The sequence below is a fragment of the Macaca mulatta genome, chromosome 5, assembly GCF_049350105.2.
Source record: "Macaca mulatta isolate MMU2019108-1 chromosome 5, T2T-MMU8v2.0, whole genome shotgun sequence".
NCBI lineage: Eukaryota > Metazoa > Chordata > Mammalia > Primates > Cercopithecidae > Macaca > Macaca mulatta.
Window position 1 is genome coordinate 163,291,514 of NC_133410.1, and position 20,663 is coordinate 163,312,176.

The 20,663-nt window shown below is 37.1% G+C and overlaps 1 protein-coding gene across 1 annotated transcript in view; it reads left to right on the forward strand.

Moving 5' to 3' along the window:
• LOC106998550 (uncharacterized) overlaps positions 1-11,898 on the forward strand; it is an 80,483-nt gene extending 68,585 nt beyond the window's left edge. Inside the window, exon 6 of the mRNA XM_078002591.1 lies at positions 10,486-11,898. The gene's annotated coding sequence lies outside the window, so the exon portion shown is untranslated. The remainder of the gene's footprint in view (positions 1-10,485) is intronic.
• The last annotated feature ends 8,765 nt before the right edge of the window (positions 11,899-20,663 follow it).

Below are 20,663 nucleotides of genomic sequence, written 5' to 3' on the forward strand. Positions count from 1 at the left end.
TCCTCTTAAATCCTGAGCATAATTTGACACAGTTGGTCACTCCTCCCCTCCTTTAAGTACTTTCTCAACTCGGTTTCCAAGGCACTGCCTTTGCATGGATGTCTACTACCTCATTATCTGATCCTCCACCCCTTCCTTTTCCTGACTTCTATACATTGCAGTGCCTCAAGACATGGCCCTTGGTCCTCTCTTCTTTGCTAGTTACAGTTACTCCCTGGATGATCTGATCTTATTTTTTGCCTTTAAATACCACCTATATGCCAATGGCTCTCCAATTTATTCCTCTAGCCTCTACGTGTCCCTTGAACCCCAAGCTCATATACCAACTATGTACTTAGCAACTCCATTTGGGTGCCTAGTAAACATTTCAAACTTAACACTTCCCAAACTGAACTGCACTTCCAACCCCATCCAACCAGCTCCCTGCCTCTTCTCAGCAAATGGCAGCTCCAAGCCAAAAATCTTCTTGTTATCCCTGAGTGCTCTTTTTTTTTTTTTTTTCCTCATACCCTGGATACATGATAGCTGTGCCCACATCTTCGAAATAAGCCAAGCATCTGACTACTTCTTATCACCTCCTCTGTTGCTACTCTGGTTCTAGCTGCCATTATCTCTGACTTGAATGACTGTGATAATATCTTAACTGGTCTCCCTGTTTCTACTTCCCTACCATCACTCATTCTCAAAAGAGAGTGATTCTTTAAACATGTAAGCCAGGTGATGTCATTCCTTTGCTGCAAATCCTCAGTATTACATAGAATAAAAGCCAAAGTCCTTACAGTGATTTAGAAAGCTCTGCCCAGTCTCTGACCCTCCCCCAGGCACTCAGACTCCTTCTGCCCTGCCGGCCTCTTTTTCCTAGCAGCCACTGCCTTGAGGTCTGTATACGCTCTTCCCTCCCACTCAGATGCTCATCACCCCCTCCCTCACTTCAAATCTTAGCTAAAAGGTCACATGTTCAAAGAGAACAACCTGACTACCCTATTTAATAATGCCTAACATCTAACGTTTTCTCTTCCCCTTCCCTTTCCAGCTTTATTTTTCTTAAGGGCACTTGTCTCCATGTGACTTACTATCTACTGTACTTATTTTTTCTTTATTATCTGTATTCCCTCTCCTGCCGTATTTAGTTAGTTTATGTTCATTGTTGTATCCCTAACATTGGAGGAGCTCCTGCCCTATAGCTGGCCCTTAATAGATATTTGTAACTTTAATGCATGATTAAGAAAATGTTTCTGATCAGACATGGTGGCTCACACCTATCACCCCAGCACTTTGGGAAGCCAAGGCGGGAGGATCGCTTGAGGCCAAGAGTTTGAGACCAGCCAGGCAACATAGTGAGACACTGTCTCTACAAAAATAATAAGAATAATAATACAAAAAAAATAGCCAAGCATAGTGGCATGTACCTGTAGTCCTAGCTACCTGAAAGTTCAAGTGGAAGGATCACCTGAGCCCAGGAGTTTAAGGCTGCAGTAAGCTATGATTACACCACTGTACTCCAGCCTGGGAACTGAGTGAGACCTTGTCTCTTAAAAAAAAAAAAGAGTTTATGTTACTGGATACCCTGATTGGGTGGGATGGAAGCACATTACATCTGTGTTAGAGTCCAAACTATAATATGTGAAGTTTTACTTTATATGTTTGGCTGACTATTCAACAAATATTAATTGAGCATCTACTCTGTGCCAGGAACTTTGTTTGGCATTAAGGATAGAACCATGAGCAAAACAGGTCTCCATGCCCTTAGGAGCTCATGAATGTTTCTTCACTGAAAAAATTATTTTGCAATATGTAATATATAAAAATACATTAAAAACTTATATTCTTTATATCAAAAACATATAAAGAATAATGAATTCTTGTATGCCTTCCTCACCCATGAAGAAATGAAACATTACCATTGCAGGTAAACCTCCATTTTACTCCTCTCCATTTCCTCCCTTGCTGCCATAGGTAACTGCTAACTTGAATATTTTATTTATCAACCTCATGCATTTTAAAAATATCTTTGCTATATATGGATCCATAAACCACATATAGTACTATTTTATGTTTAAATGCTCTAAAAATGCATGTCTTCTTTTTGCTTTGTTCACTCATTATTTATGAGATTCATTTGTGTTGATACACGTAAGCATTCATTTTCATTGCTGTGTAATATCTCACTTACTCATGCATTTCCCTGTCCCCTGTTGCCTTACTTATCCATTCTTTCATGTCCCCTGTTTCTTAAAAGGGGAATGGATAAGTGAGATATTTGTAGGTTGTTTCCAGTTTTTTGATACCATAAATATTGTTGCCAAATGTCCAAAAGAACTTTCTGCAATGATGGAAATGTCCTATATCTGCACTCAACAAGACTGTTGCCACTTGCCACATGTGGCTATGGAGCACTTGAAATGTAGCTAGCATGACTGAAGAATCACATTCTTAGTCTGTTTAGTTTTAATTAATGAGATTAATAACTATTGTATTGGAGAACACAATTCTACCTAATGTTACCTTTGGGCACATACGTGAATTAATCTTGGGCTGTAGTTCTTACCACAATCAGACCTGTACTCTTTATTAATAAATATTTTGTATCACCCCACTTACTATCTTGAAATGAAATTCATAACTTATCTTCACACATTTTAAAAAATCACTGCAATATACTTTCTATGATATAAAAGTAAAAATGTAAGAACAGTAATTTTAATAAAATAATATGTGTTTCAATATGTCAGTAACCACAAATACACTACACTACATTAGGAGACATGATGAGGCAGTTCACAGATGAAGAGTGATAGAAGATTGTGAGACTGGTAACTCAAACATTGCAAGTGATGCAACTATTGGTGATGTGAAGAACTCTTGGTAACGTTCTGAACAAAACACAATTCAGGCTGCCTTTATTTAGTAGTTGCATCTCTGAAAAATTTGGCATACAATTAAGACCTTACAGAGTACTTATTATTTATATCTAAAAGAGGGTTATATTATACTCTTAGATAATTATAATCAGGTTTCCCATCTATATAAATGTTCTACTAATCCTTCTAAAGTCATGAAGGACCCAGGACAATTCTTTTTTCAATGAGACCATCCAAATTTCAGGACATACAGGATATCTGGCTCTTACCTATTAAATGGCAGTAACACACACACACACACACACGCACACACCCTCCGTCACTATTATAAGCAGACCTGCCTCCCAGGTGTGGCACCAGTCCTGTTGAGACCCATTGGCCTATGGTACATACCCAGCAGCAAAACCACTGTCTCATAAGATACGATCTTCTTCAACTTTACCCAATATGTGTTTGTTTTCCCAGTTACTCCAAAGTTTTCCAAAGGGTTTAGACCAATTGACATTCCCACTGCAAGCATATACAGTGTATCATTTCTCTAAATATATGCAGTTTTTACCTCGAAAGTGACACTTTTCCTAGGTTATAATTTTGCTGATCTCAACAGTTGGCTGTTAAAAAACATAACTTACCTGTGTTCTAAAATAACTCTTTGTACATCTTCCTCCAAAGGAGGACATCCCGTTTTTTTAAGTAAATGCCGAACAGCATGCCTGCTAACCTGAATGCAGGTATAGTCTCTTCCACTATTTTTCCCATTGTTGCTATGGCCCTAGAAGTCCCAAATTCTAGCTCCTCTTCACTAACCCCAGGGACACCCATCTCTGTCTCCTTCCACCTCCCTTCAAATTTCACAGGGATCTGATGGGGATCCCCTGGGCCTTCAAGGCACTAAAACACCTTGAAATCTGAATCCCTAGTTTCATAGAGCAGTGCAGAGTGAGGTAAATGGAGCCAAGTCCATTACTATTAGAGGAGTCATAGCAACCTGACCTTTACACTTCTGATTATAGCTGTAAAACAGTTATTGCCACCATAATGGCAAAACTCTCCACAGCTCAGTGGCTCACAATAGCAAGCACTTATTCTCACACTCACAGTCAACTTCAGCTGGGCTGATGCAAGTTCAGCCGGGCAGGGCAGCTCTGCTTCAAGTTGCACGTTGGCTGGGTTTGTTTCTAGGTTTGGGGTTGGGTTTGGGTCACCTCTACATTTTTTATTCTGCAACTTAGGATGATGGGCCAGAGGTCAAAAAGGCCCTGCTCTCCAGGCAGATCACTGGAGAACAACACAATGTGTCCACCACTCAATCATATTGAGGGCTGCTGCTTGCGTCACATCTGCTAATTTCCAGTGGCCAAAGCACGTCACATAGCTAAGCCCAAAGGTAGAAAAACATATTCTGCTCTGAGGAAAAGGTGGGAGGGAGTGAGTGTTCGCTGAAAAATAACGCAGTCCAACTCAAAACAGTAAACTTTTGTAATGGGATAGAGTTTGTGATTAATAGAACATTTTTTTGTTTTATCACCAAAACATAGCAAATGTATCTTGATAATCCCTCTTAACTATGTTGTTTATTTGATATAAAAGAGGAAAAACTCTCAGTGGACCTGGCTGGGGAATGGGTCACTCTAATTACCTGATTGTTCCTACTAAATGGAGGTTAACCCTTCCTGTGAATTGCATCTGCCTTGACTCTGGACCAGGTACATGACTACTCAGATAAGGTGACCATATGTATCTGAACTTTTTTCTAGGCTTATAAGGTTGTTTTGGATATTGTTTTCATTGTCCACTTTCTAAAAATTGCACTTTGCCCGTCATCTTTAGGTTAGGAACAGGATGGTATTCATAGTGACAGTATACTCACAAAAATACAAATGTCTCTGATAATTGTGTTTTGTTTCAATAAACTTTATTCCTTAGAGCAGCTTTAGGTTCATGGTAAAATTGAGCAAAAGTTATCAGGGAGTTCCCATATATTGTCTGTCCCCAGCACACTCACACCCTCACCCACTATCAGCGTCTCCCACCAGAGTGATACATTTGTTATAACAGATGAATCTACATTGACAGATCATTATCACCCAGAGTTCATAATTTACATTAATGTTCACTCTTGACATTGTACACTCTATAGCTTTGGAAAAACATATAATGGCATGTCTCCACCATTAGAGTATCATACAGAATAGTTTCACTATCCTAAAAACCATCTGTGCTCTGCCTATTCATTTCCCCCTTTCCCCTAAACCCTGGCACGCCCTGATCTTTTACTGGCTCCATAGGTTAGCCCTTCCAGAATGTTGCATAGTTGGAATCATATGTACACATGGAGCCTTTCAGTTTGTCTTCTTTCACTTACCGAAGATGCATTTAAGGTTTCTCCATGCCTTTTCATGGTCGAATTGCTCATTTCCTTTTAGTGTTGAACATTATTTTATTGTCTGGAGGTACCACGGTTTATTTTTCCATTCACCTACTGAAGGACATTTTAGTTGTTTCCCACTTTGGGCACTTATGAATAAAGCTGCCATAAACATTCATGTGCAGGCTTTTCTGTGGACATGTGTTTTCAGCTCCTCTGGGTAAATACCAAGAAGCACGACTGCTGGATCATATGCTAAGAAAATGTTTAGTTTTGTAAGAAACTGCCAAACTGTCTTCCAAAGTGGCTATATCATTGGCATACCCACCAGCAATGAATGAGAATTCCTGTTGCTCCACATCCTCAACCAGCACTGGGTGTTGTCAGGGCTCTGGATTTGGGACATTCTAATAGGTTTACAGTAGTATCTCGATGCTGCTTTATTTTGCATTTCCCTGATGACAGGATGTGGAGCATCTTTTCAAACGTTTATTTGCCATCTATACCTTTGTTGGTGAGGTGTCTGTGTAATTCTTTGGTCCATTTTAAAACTGGATTGTTTATATGCTTGTTGCTGAATTGTAAGATTTATTCCTGTATTTCGAGTAACAGCCTATTATCTGATATATCTTTTGCAAACATTTTCTCCCAGTCTGTGGCTTGTCTTTTCATTTTCTTGACAGGAAACTTTTATTATTTGTTTATTTATTTATTATACTTTAAGTTCTAGGGTACATGTGCTCAATGGGCAGGTTTGTTACATATGTATACATGTGCCATGTTGGTGTGCTGCACCCATTAACTCATCATTCACATTAGGTATATCTCCTAATGCTATCCCTCCCTGCTCCCCCCACCCCAAGACAAGCCCCAGTGTGTGATGTTCCCCACCCTGTATCCAAGTGTTCTCATTGTTCAATTCCCACCTATGAGTGAGATACATGCGGTGTTTGGCTTTCTGTCCTTGCGATAGTTTGCTCAGAATGATGGTTTCCAGCTGCATCCATGTCCCTACAAAGGACATGAACTCATCCTTTTTTATGGCTGCGTAGTATTCTATGGTGTATATGTGCCACATTTTCTTAATCCAGTCTATCATTGGTGGACATTTGGGTTGGTTCCAAGTCTTCGCTATTGTGAATAGTGCCGCAATAAACATACGTGTACATGTGTCTTTATAGCAGCATGATTTATAATCCTTTGGGTATATACCCAGTAATGGGATGGCTGGGTCAAATGGTATTTCTAGTTCTAGATCCTTGAGGAATTGCCACACAGTCTTCCACAATGGTTGAACTAGTAGGAAACTTTTAATTAAATAGAATAAAGCAAAAAAAAGTTTTGAATCACACATTAAATATAAAATCTCAGAAGCTGTAAGCACGTCTGAGACATTAGGTTTCTTTAAAACTTGATCGTCAAGGTAATCAAAGTGCTTCTGAATTTCTTGGCAAAATTAGAAAACTTTAAAAACTAACATCGATTGTTAGTAAATTATATGAAGAGGGGATCATATCTGTCTCATTCACCCCTACATCCCTGGCAGAGTGCCTGGCACATAGTAAGTGTTCAAAAAATATTTTTAAGTGAATGAATGTTTGTTGTGGGTTAGCAACATTATAGATGTTATTTTATTTAATCTCCTTGGTAATCTTAAAAGTTAGATTTTGGCCTTGCACGGTGGCTCACGCCCATTATCCCAGCACTTTGGGAGGCCAAGGTGAGCGGATCATGAGGTCAGGAGATCAAGACCATCCTGGCTAACACAGTGAAACCCTGTCTCTATTAAAAATTAAAAAAAAAAAAATTAGCTGGGCATGGTGGTGGGCGCCTGCAGTCCCAGCTACTCCGGAGGCTGAGGCGGGAGAATGGCGTGAACCTGGGAGGCGGAGTTTGCAGTGAGCCGAGATCGTGCCAATGCACTCCAGGCTGGGTGACAGAGCGAGACTCCGTCTCAATGAAATGAAATGAAATGAAATGAAATGAAATGAAATGAAATGAAATGAAATAAATTTTAAAAAGTTAGATTTTGCTGTCATCCTCATCATGGCAAAATTAGAAGACTAAACTTCTTGGCAAAATTAGAAAACTTTAAAAAACTAACATCAATTGTTAATAAATTATACGAAGGGAGGATCATATCTGTCTCATTCACCCCTATATCCCTGGCAGAGTGCCTGGCACATAGTAAGTGTCCAAAAATATTTTTAAGTGAACGAATGTTCGTTGTGGGTTAGCAACATTATAGATGTTATTTTATTTAATCTTCTTGGTAATCTTAAAAATTAGATTTTGGTATCCTCATCTTATAGATGAGGAGATTGAATCTCAGGGAGATAAGGAAGGTGCCCAAGGTCACACAAGTAGGAAACAACAGAAATGGAAATCCAATTACAGTGTGCCTGACTCTAAATCCAATATTTGTTCTACTATGTCACTTGTTTTAGCAAAGACTGAGAGTTGGCTATTCAACTGTCATTTCTCTCCATGTCCTTGAGGACAGACCTTAATTGTGTACTAGTGCCCTAGACCCTTAAGTGATTCAAGTAAATCCTCATTGATCTGCCCCCATTCTCCATTTCTGTAACCAGTTTAGAGGTTTGGAATGTGACCTGGTTTTGGCTGTGAGATTGGAGAAAAATATTCTGATGGTACAGATTGGGGAGGAGTTTGGGAAAGGATTTCTATTGCCTCTTTAACAAAGAAACACAAGAGAGAAACGGAGCTTTGTTTGACTCTTAAGTGTTGTTGCATAGAGATGTGATGCCACAGCTCCTGAAGCCATCTTGCTGCCAGGAGGGGAATGAGAAGACAACCCCAGGGGCCTAAGAAACTGTTGGACTCCCAGCATTGTTCAGAAAGTGGTAGCTCTCAGTCAAGTCTTTGGTTTTCCTAAGATAGTTACCTGAGCATTTGGGCTGCCCAGGAACCAGATAATTGGAGTATCAGTCACTCTGTAATACATACCCTACCAAAACCAGCTCCACAGTTTTCGAAATCTCTATTACAAACGCACATGTAAAATGAAATGCTTTGATAGTTCTTATTGTTAGTTTATGGAAATGGGATGTCTTAACTTATTCATTCATTTACTAGCCATTTCCTGTGTGCCAATTGCTGGCAGGCATGGTAAGTACTTCATAGAGATCGGCACTACAGAAGAGCAAAGGGAGATACTCAACCAGCCTGGTGGTGGGTTCTAAGAGGAAGGGTTTGGGAAGACTCTGTACCAGAGCTGACAAGCAGTAACACTTGAATGAACCCAAAAAGACAGTAGGAATTATCCAGGTAGATAAAGAAAAACAGGGTATTCCCTGCAAAGAAGGTAGCATATGAGATACACGGAGATGCGACAGAATATGACACAGCTGAGGAAGTACAAGTAATTGAGTGCATAGGGTGCAGGTTAGAAGAATTGGGAGGGAATGTAAGAGAGGTAAACAGAGGCTTGCTCACAAAGCACCTTGGCCAAGCTATGAGTGAGACTTATTCAGCAAACAGTAGGGAGGGAGTTACTGAAGGATATTAAGTATGTGCTGAACATGATGGTACCTGCATATTAGGAAGATCACTTTGGCAACAGAAAGAATATTTTGGAGAAGAGGAAAGGAGACCAATTGAGTTGATGTGCTGCAGAGAAGCAATGAAAAGAGGCTTTTAGATTCGAGACATACTTAGGAAATGGTTTAGAACTTGGTGAGTGTATATCAGAGTTCAGCAAAGAGGGGAGTGCAAGGTTGGCAAAGAAACACAGAGCTAGCTAGTGGCATGGAGGAGGCTGCCAGACTGTGTGTTAAGGGCTCAGGTGAGGGCACAGACCAAGAGTTAATGGTTCTAGTGCACATGGTCGAGTGATTTACTTAGAGTGGTTTTAGGAGCAAAGAAGGATGGATCAATCCACATTTGGGTAAGTGTTGCAGAAGGAAAAGAAAGCAAGAAGAGTGAGAAGTTGAAAGTATTGTTTAAAGAGACAGGTTGAAGAGCTAAACCAAAGCAGGATGAAGGAAATAAAACCAGAAGAGGAAAGAGAGGGATGGGGCTTCACAACTGTGGAGGATAAGCAGGTATGATTGGAGCAATGTGGATTGTAGGAGCTGATGGAAAGAAGTCTGAACAGGTGGAGTAGCTCCAGGTAATATGAAGGGGAAGGGGTGAGTTGCTGATATCTGTGTGGAGATGAAGGTCAGTGATGTTGAAGAAGGGAAGGCACTGGGTATTGCAAAGGTCATCCACACGGACACTGAAGACACCAGGATTATGGTAGATTTGGGAGGGAGAGAAAAATCATAAACCATGTCAGGAAATGATAAGAACAACAAGAAAAGATGGCAATGGTGAATTTGAGAGGCATAAGTTTCAAAGGAAGAAGGATTTTCATAGGATATTTGAGGAATATTGAATGAGCAAGTGTTAATAGTTATTTAGCACTTACCGTGTACCTGGTTCTGTTCTAAGTGCTTTACATGTACATTTACTAAATTCATGTAATTCTCATCTGTGAGGTTAATGCCATAACTCCCATTTTACAAATGAGGAAACTAAGGCTCTGAGATGGTTAATAACTTGCCCAAAGTCTAACTGTGTCTAAACCAGGTAGTTTGTCATCTGCAAAGTCTACACTCTTGCCCATGTCGTTCTTCCTGCTTCTGCCCACCAGCCCAGCCAACCCATGTGGTTAAGTGGAAGGTTCAAGAACAAGCAACCTCCAGTTAAGAGTGCAGGGAGGAGGTAGTGTCTGAGGTGGGAGCCATTCAAAAAACTCCGACCATAACTGGTCTTTGATAGTACCACCTCCTTTATGTTTTCCAGGGTCTAATTCATTTAGTACTGAGACATGATAATGTGCCTTTGAACTATGGGTTAATATGTAAACTGCCCCGAAGCCTTTTCAGAAGTGGGTACAGTATCCTTTTAAAATAAATGGTTACATAATTATTAACTATAAGTAATCAATTACATAAATGAGTTAATTTGCATGTTTTAGAGAATTTATATACTCTATCTAAGAAGTGGCAAAGAAAAAACTGAAGTATATAACCGTGAATTATACATAGTTCTGCTTTTTCTCTGGCATTACATACTAAATTTTATGACAAATCAGTTCATGACTATATTTTGAAAGATAATCTCCCTATTTTTCTTTTTGACTTTAGTTACCTGCCAGACACTGACTATGTTAAACACCAAAGCACAAGAATGCTCCAAAGAAGAGGTCTATATTGCTTGACTCATATTAACTTCTGTTTATTTTCTTAGGATTAAGACCCAAACGTTGTTGAAAAATGTTCAGATCCTACAAAACACTGACATGCCAGTTCCTCAGCTTTGATGGAGAAACCAGCTTTCTCTTCTTGCAGAGATACTCTTCATGAAAAGTGGAGCTCCAAGAAGAATAGACATGAGGAAAATACGTATTTTTACAAAAGGAAATGTATGGTGCAATTATAAACTGTAGCATGAACCCATAATTGGAAGTCTACGTCTCACGGTTATAGTCAATAATTCTGGTACATATGAAATAAGTTCTTTCAAAATGGGATTCAGGTATTATTTAGAAATGCATCTACTGAAAAGAAGCATACCACAAAAATTTATGCTGATTATGGATGAGATCATGGACAGTTTCATCCAAATTATGAGCTGGATTTGTCAGATGTAGAGTCTCAATCAGGTCACTTGAAAGACCAAATGATTTCCTTTTCATCTGAAGGGTTCAGAGAGGCAGCTTTTGAAAAGGCGCTATTGAAATATTCAAGGTAGCTGTTCTTAGCACAGCTTTGATTTCTAAAACAACTAGAAGGACTGTAGAACTACATGAGGGAAGAGAAGAGAAACTGAAGAATTGTTTGAAAACATAAATATTCTTTACTTATAGTACCACTCCATGCTTTGTGAAAAAAAATTATTTTATGAAGTCAAGAAGTAAATCAGAAGAAAACAGCAGGGAAATTCAGCACAAACGGGTTTATCTAATACTTTCTCAGTGTCCAATTTGCAATGCACTGAGTTCCCTGCTTAACTATGTCTATACAATGGGGGCAGGGAGAGGAGTAGGTTAAAAATAAATATGAGTTGCAAGTCTTTCTCCTCAGGCTGCTAATATTAATATACCTGAATTTTATGTTTGTTGTTGTCTTCCTTGTCTCTATAGTTTTTGCAACTAGTGTATATATGTCTAAACAATCTATTGCTTAAATTTACATAATTTTCAACTTTACATATGTAGAATCATGCTGTTTGTTTCCTTCCATACCTCAGTTTTTTCACTAAAAATTGTCTTCTGAAAAAACTTGGAGGTATCATATTTCCTGATTTAAAATTATATTACAATGTTATAGTAAACAAATCAGTATAGTACTTACACAAAAACAAACACAGTGTAACAGAATGGAGTGCAGATATAAATTCAAACATACACAGTAAGCTAATTTTTGACAGAGACACCAAGAGGATACAGTGGGAAAAGGATAGGATCTTCAATAAATAGTGCTGAGAAAATTGAATTTCCACACATATGCAAAATTTATAAAATATAAGGCCTAAAACTATAAAATTCCTTAAAGAGAACACAAAAAGCTCCTGGACATTGGCCTTGGAAATAATTTTTTGAATATCCCACCAAAAAATGAAAAAAAAAAAGCTCAGGCTACAAAAGCAAAAATAAATAAATGAGACTACATTGAACTACAAAGATTTGTACAGCAAAGTAAATAACCAACAAAATAAAATGACAGCCTATGGATTGAGAAAAATATTTGCAAACCATGCATCTGATAAGGGGATAATATCCAAAATTAATAAAGAACTCATACAACTCAATAATAGGAAATCAAATAGCTTGATTTTAAAATGGGAAAAGAGCACTTGTCGACACTTCTCCAAATAAGACATAAAAGTGGCCAACAGATATATGAAAAGGCACCCAACATCATTAATCGTCAGAAGAATGCAAATAAAAACCATTGAGATATCGTCTCACACCCATTAGGATGGCTGTTATCAAAAAAACAAAAGATAAATGTTGGTGGAGTTGTGGAGAACAGGGAGCCCTAGTACATTGTTGGTAGGGTTATAGATTGGTACAACCATTATGAAAAATAATATTGAGATGTCTAAAGAAATTTAAATGAGAACCATCATGATCTGACCCAGCAATCCTTCTTCTGAGCATAGACCCAAAGTAAATGAAATAATCACCTCGTAAAGGCATCCACACTCCCATGTTCATTGCAGTACTATTCTCAATAGCCAAGATGTGAAAAGAGCCTAGGTGTCCGTTAATGGACAAATGGATAAACTGTGATATACATATACATATACATATACATATAGTTCTCTTACACTGAACGTATATTATTCAATATTGAAAAAGAAGATTCTGCCATTTGCCACACATAGTGAACCTGGAGGATGTTATACTAAGGGAAATAAGCCAGATGCAGAAAGAAAAATATTGCGTTATCTTGCTTATTTGTGAAATCTAAAAGAAAAAGTCAAATATACAGAGATAGAGAATAAAACTGTTTTTATGGGCAGGGGATAGAGAGATGAAGGTCAAATATGTGAACTGAATGAGACTTAATGTACATCATGAAGAATATAGGCAATAAAATTGCACTGTATTTGGGAAACCTGCTGAGTAGATTTTAGTTACTGTTGCCACAGAAACAAAGAAGAAATAGGTACCTATGTGAGATTATGGATATGTTAATTTGCTTCACTATATGTAACTATATGTATCCCATCACATCGTGTTGGATACCTTAAATATATGCAATAAAAATGTATATTAAAAAATTATCTTTTGGGATTTGTTCATGTTGAGGCACGTAGGAATAATTCATTTTTCATCACCAAAGAGTATTCCATTTTATGAATATGCTACAATTTACAGCATAATTTATTTTTGCTTTGGATGAATATTGAAATTTTTATAGACTTTTATTTATTTGTGTGTCTGCTTGGCTCTTACAAACATGCCTGCCTTGAACATTCTTGTATATCTCCTGGTATTCATATGCAAAAGTTTATCTAGGTTTATCTACCTAGAAGTAGAATTGTTGCGTTATTGGACATGGACACCTTTAACTTTATTTACTGGATAATGCCAACTCGTTTTCCAGTACTAATTTATACAGTTACCCTTCAGGATCTGTGGAGGATTTGTTCCAGGACTTCCTATAGATATCAAAATCCACAGATACTATAAAGTCCCTTATGTAGAAATGGCATAGGATTTGCATATAACCTGTGCATAACCTTCCATATACTTTAATCTTTAGGTTACTTAATATACCCAACACAATGTAAATGTTATGTAAATAGTTGTTATGCTGTATTGTTTAAGAAATAATGATGAGGAAAAAAGTTGGTACTTGTTCAGTACAAATGCAAGCACCCTCTTCTTTCCAAATATTTTCTATCCGTGGTTGGTTGAATCCACGAATATACAACCCATGGATATGGAGGGCCAACTGTACTCATACTTGCCTTCTGTTATTGCTTGAGAATCTGTCCAACACTTGTTACTGATCCAACTTTGTAATTATTGCTGGTGTGATTGGTACAAGTAGTATTTTATGTTATTTTAATTTGCATTCCCCATAGGTTTGTTGCCAGTCCCACTGTCTTTCTGGAAAATACCCATTTGTGTCTTTTGCCCATTTTTTCTATTAGGTTGTCTGTCTTTTTTTCAGTGATTTTGAGTTTTAAAAATTATCTTTTGAGTTCCATATATTTTGGAGACTAATCCTTTGCTAGGTATATATGTCACAAATTGGGGTTTATTGATGAATAGAATTATTCATTTTAATGTAGTTCAATGTATTAACCTTTTTCTTTATGATTTGTTTTAGATGTCTTGTTAAAGAAATTCCTACTTATTATGAGGTAATTTATTCTCCTCTATTTCCTTCTAAAAGTTTTAAAGTTTTGCCTTTCACATTTAAGTCCTTTGTCCAACCTGAAACTCGATAATGCATTTCCAATTAATTTTTAAAATTTTCTCCATAATTGCCTTACATATTGAGATAATTGTATGTTTTCTTTCTTCATAGTTTGTTAAGGTAGTATTAGATTAATAAACTTGAGAACGTTTAATCAACCTGCATTCCTGAAACAAATTCAACTTGAGCCTGAAGTACGTTGTGTAGTTTATTTTGTGAATATTTCCTTGGTGACTTTCATATATATTCATAAAGGAGATTAATCTGTAATTTTCCTTGGTTTTTATTTCACCGTTATTTTAGATCAAGAAAATCTTTTAATGCTTTTATCCTTAAAGTGTACTTTGTTAATATTAGAATATCAGCATTACCTAAATTTTATTAGTGTGTATGTATATGTGTGTATATATATATATCTACACATATTTGTTTGTGTAGTCATTAAGCTGTACACTTAGTATTTCTGCATATTGCCATATGTAAACGGTACCCAATAAAGTACTATTGTTGTTTTTAAAAAGAATATAATAAGCAACCAAGAAAACATGGACTATTCAGCTACCACCATCAACTTTCAGTAATAGAGAATGGCAGGTGAAACAAAACAAAGACGCATAAACCAAAGCAAAATTCCAAAATTCTTTCATTTTGGAAACAAAAATCTTTCATTAAAAAATTTCTTTGACATAAATCTGTTGGTAGAAATCTCCGTTTTTGTCTTCAAAAAATTTGTTTCTGAGAACCTAGAAGCTTTCCTGCCAAGATCAGGAACAGGGCAAGAATGTCCCTTCTCACCACTCACATTTCAAGATGATACTGGAAGTTCTAACTAATGCCGTAAGATGAGAGAAGGAAATATATATACAGATTGGGAAGGAAGAAATAAACTGTCTGTATTTACACATGACATAATTGTTTATCTAGAAAATCTGAAAGAATCAACAACATCAAAAAAAGATTCCTGGGGCCAGGCACAGTGGTGCATGCGTGTAATCCCAGCATTTTGTGAGGCTGAGACAGGAGGATTGCTTGTGGCCAGGAGTTCGAGACCAACCTGGGCAACAAAGCAAGACCTTGTTTCTACAAAAAGAATTTTTTCAATTACCTAGGTGCAGTGGTGTGCACCTGTAGTCCCAGCTACTTGGGAGGCTAAGGCAGAAAAACCACTTGAGCCCAAGAGCTTGAGGCTGCAGTGAGCTATGATTGTGCCACTGCACTCCAACCTGGGTAACAGAGCAAGACCCGTCTCTAAAAAGCAAAAAAAAAAAAAAAAAAAAAAAAAAAAAAAAAAAAAGATGACAACAACAAAACAAATTAATAGATTATAGTAAAGTTACAGTATAGAAGGTTAATATATACCAATCAATTGCTTTTCTATACACTAGCAAAGACCAAACAGAATTTGAAATTAAAAACATAATACCATTTATATTATCATCTCCAAAAATAAAATGCTTAGGTATAAATTTAATAAAATATGTACAAGATCTACATCAGGAAAACTACAAAACTGCAGTGAAAGAAATCAATGAAATAAAAAGATGGAGACATAGTCCGTGTTCAAGTATAGGAAAACTGAAAATTGTCAAGACATCAGTTCTTTTCAATGTAATCTATAGATTCAATGCAATCTTGGTCAAAATCCCAGCAAGTTATTTGGAGGATATCAACAAACTGATTCTAAAGCTTATAGGAAGAGGCAAAAGACTCAGAATTGTCCACACAATATTTAAAAAGAAGAATGAAGTCAAAAGACTGATGTTGCCAAATTTCAAGACTTACTATAAAGCTTTGATAATCAAGACAGTGTGGTATTTAGCAAAACAATAGACTAATAGATCAATGGAACAGAATAGAGATCTCAGAATTAAACCCACACAAATATAGCCAACTAATCTTGGACAAAGAAGCAAAGGCAATTCAATAGACAAAAGACAATCTTTTCAACAAATGGTGTTGGAACAACTGAATATCAACATGCAAAAAAAAAAAAAAAAAAAAAAAAGAATATGGGACAACTTCACACCTTTCACAAAAGATTAACTCAAAATAGATTATAGACCTAAGTGTAAAATTCAAAACTATAAAACTCCTAGAAGATAGCACAGGAAAAAGCTTATGACTTTGGGTATGGTGGTGACTTTTTAGGTACAACACCAAAGGCCCAATTCTTGAGAGAAATAATTGATAAATTGGGCTTCATTACAATTAAAAACTTCTGCTCTGAAAAAGACAGTATCAAGAGGATGAGAAGACAAACCACAGACTGGGGGAAAAATATTTGCAAAAGACCTATTTGATAAAGGTATTGTTATCCAAAATATACAAAGAAATCTTAAAACTCAACAAAAGAAAATTAACAACTCAATTTTTAAAAAATGGGCCAAAGAACTAAGCATTATCTCACCAAAGAAGTTATACAGAGGGCAAGTAAGCATATGAAAAGAAATTCCACATTGTATGTCATCAGGGAAATGCAAATTAAAACATCGAAATACCACTATACATCTATTAAAATGGTCAAAATTCAAAACTCCAACAACACCAAATATTGGCGAGGATGTGGAGCAATAGGAACTCTCATTCAATGCTGATGGGAATGAAAAATGGTACAGGCCCTTTGGAAGACTGTTTTTCAGTTTGTTACAAAACTAAACATACTCTTAACATATGATCCAGTAATTGCGCTTGTTGATATTTGCCTAGAGGTGATGAAAACATATATCCATGTAAAATCCTGCACATGAAGGTTTATGGCAACTTTATTCATAAGTGCCAAATCTTGGAAACAACCAAGGTCTCCTTCAGTAGGTGAATGATTAAATAAACTGTGGTACCTTCCAACAATGAAATAATAGTCAGCACTAAAAAGAAGTGAGCTACCTAGCCATGAAAAGACATGGGGTACATTAAACTCAGATTGCTAAAATCCAATCTAAAAGGCTACATATTGTATTATTCCAACTATACGACATTCTGGAAAAGACAAAACTATAGAGACAGTAAAAGATCAGGAATTGCCAGGGGTTAGCAGAAAAGGAAGGCTGAATTGGTGGTGCGCAAAGGATGTTTAGGGCAGTGAAACTATTCTGTACGGTGGATATGTGTCATTACGTTCGTCCAAACTCACAGAATGTACAACACCAAGAGTGAACCCTAATGTAAACTATAGACTCTGGGTGATAACGATGTACCAACTTAATTTCATCAATTGCAACAAATATGCCATTCTGATGCCAGATGTTGATAGTGGGAGAGGTTGTACGTGTGCAGGGTTGTTCCTGCTCAATTTTACTGTCAATTTTACAACTGCCCTAAAAATAGTCTTTAAAATTGTGTTTATTTCTCCTTTGTTTTTGAAAGATAGTTATCTGAAAACTTAAAGTTGTAAACACTTTGATTATTCCACTATTGCTGCTGAAAAATCAGCTGTCAGTTTGGCAATGTTTTGATGGCAATATCTTTTTCTGGCTTCTTTAAAGGCTCTTGTTATTGTTGGCATTCTGTAGTTTCACCATGTTCTTTCTAGGTATGCATTTATTCTTATTTGCTTTGTTTGGAATTCACTGTGGTGTTTGTTTGTTTGTTTTTGGATCAGAGAGTTTGCTCTTTCATTCATTCTGGAAGATTATAAACCACTGTCTCTCTAAGTATTTTCTTTTCTTTTTCTATTGTCTCCTTTAACTCCAATTAGAAATATGTGAGACTCCACCAGTTAGAATGGCGATCATTGAAAAGTTAGGAAACAACAGGTGCTGGAGAGGATGTGGAGAAATAGGAACACTTTTACACTGTTGGTGGGACTGTAAACTAGTTCAACCATTGTGGAAGACAATGTGGCAATTCCTCAAGGATCTAGAACTAGAAAGACCATTTGACCCAGCCATCCCATTACTTGTAATCCATGATTACAAAGGATTATAAATCATGCTACTATAAAGACACATGCACACATATGTTTATTGTGGCACTATTCACAATAGCAAAGACTTGGAACCAACCCCAATGTCCATCAATGATAGACTGGATTAAGAAAATGTGGCACATATACACCATGGAATACTATGCAGCCATAAAAAAGGATGAGTTCATGTCCTTTGTAGGGACATGGATGCAGCTGGAAACCATCATTCTGAGCAAACTATCGCAAGGACAAAAAACCAAACACCGCATGTTCTCACTCATAGATGGGAACTGAACAATGAGAACACTTGGATACAGGGTGGTGAACATCACACACCGGGGCCTGTCGTGGGGTGGGGGGAGGGCGGAGGGATAGCATTAGGAGATATACCTAATGTACATGACCAGTTAATGGGTGCAGCACACCAACATGGCACATGTATACATATGTAACACACCTGCAGGTTGTGCACATGTACCCTATAACTTAAAGTATAATAAAAAAAAATGTGAGACTCATGGTCTTGTTAAAAACACCTTCCTAGGATTACTTCATCTTTGTCAAAAGCCATAGAAAATATATCCTACATAGGAGTTTTTGAACTTGCCCTTATAATCTGTCTGAACCCTAATCTTCCTGAATTATCTTCTGCTGTTAAAGGCTAATTGCATAGAATTTGAGGAGATACAATAACAAATTATAATGTTTTATATTGATGAATTCATTTGTGGGGGTCACATCAACTTGATTATTGACAATATGGATGCTAAGTTTTGGGTCTCTATGATGTTATTGAAATGTGAGGTGATCCAGTCTCCTTGGTCATGAAAAATGATGAAAATGTGCCATGATGGAAAAGGAGTGGGTAGTGCTACTGATCAATGCCATCTGCAGATTTTTAAAATAGAGTTTTTAGAAATTTAGGCCATACAAGGACTTCATGTCTAAAACACCAAAAGCAACGTCAACAAAAGCCAAAATTGACAAATGGGATCTAATTAAACTAAAGAGCTTCTGCACCACAAAAGAAACTACCATCAGAGTGAACAGGCAACTTACAGAATGGGAGAAAATTTTTGCAACCTACTCATCTGACAAAGGGCTAATATCCAGAACCTACAAAGAACTCAAACAAATTTACAAGAGAAAAACAACCCCATGGAAAAGTGTGCAAAGGATATGAACAGACACTTCTCAAAAGAAGACATTCATATAGCCAACAGACACATGAGAAAATGCTCATCATCACTGGCCATCAGAGAAATGCAAATCAAAACCACAATGAGATATCATCTCACACCAGTTAGAATGGTAATCATTACAGTCAGGAAACAATAGGTGCTGGAGAGGATGTGGAGAAATAGGAACACTTTTACACTGTTGGTGGGACTGTAAACTAGTTCAACCATTGTGGAAGACAGTGTGGTGATTCCTCAAGGATCTAGAACTAGAAAGACCATTTGACCCAGCCATCCAATTATTGGGTATATACCCAAAGGATTATAAATCATGCTGCTATAAAGACACATGGACACGTATGTTTATTGTGGCACTATTCACAATAGCAAAGACTTGGAATCAACCCAAATGTCGATCAGTGACAGACTGGATTAAGAAAATGTGGCACATATACACCATGGAATACTATGCAGCCATAAAAAAGGATGAGTTCATGTCCTTTGTAGGGACATGGATGCAGCTGGAAACCATCATTCTCAGCAAACTATCGCAAGAACAGAAAACCAAACATCGCATGTTCTCACTCATAGGTGGGAATTGAACAATGAGATCACTTGGACACAGGAAGGGGAACGTCACACACCGGGGCCTATTGTGGGGAGGGTGGACGGGGGAGGGATAGCATTAGGAGATATACGTAACGTAAATGACAAGTTAATGGGTGCAGCACACCAACATGGCACATGTATACATATATAACAAACCTGCACGTTGTGCACATGTACCCTAGAACTTAAAGTATAATAATAAAAAAAAAAAACTTTAAAAATAAAAAAAAAGAAATTTAGGCCATAACAAATTAATAAGGAGTTTCTTATTAATCTTCCAGTATATGGCATGGATGGAACATTAATTTTTAAAAGAGATTTACAACTTTTTTATTATTTGATTTTCAAAAGGCTTTTCTTTACTCATTTAATAAAATGTTAGAGCCACTCATCTGTTCCTCACAGGCATAAACAATAGGGAAATGGATAACCTTATTTACTGCTGCTGAATGTCTCCATCTGGATATATTTGATAGTATCTCAGGGCAAATATTTAAATGCTGCTGCCTCAGTATATTTCTTAACATTTGGAAAGAGCACATCCTGAATGAGACCCTGTAGGCAAGTACCTAGTAATAGTATTCAGGATTGCTGCCTCTGTTTTTGCCAGATCACCTTGTAAAATGAATAAAACTTATTATGTCAGGAATCTAAGCTTTGTTTAGAACTTCCAATGGCAGATTCTCTGTATATAAAAGTACAGCGGCACCATTCAATCAACCCCTTTTGCCTTAGTAACATTAAGCAAGAAAAGCTAAGTAGTTGTTTTAAATAGAATGAACAGCACAGGAGGAGAGT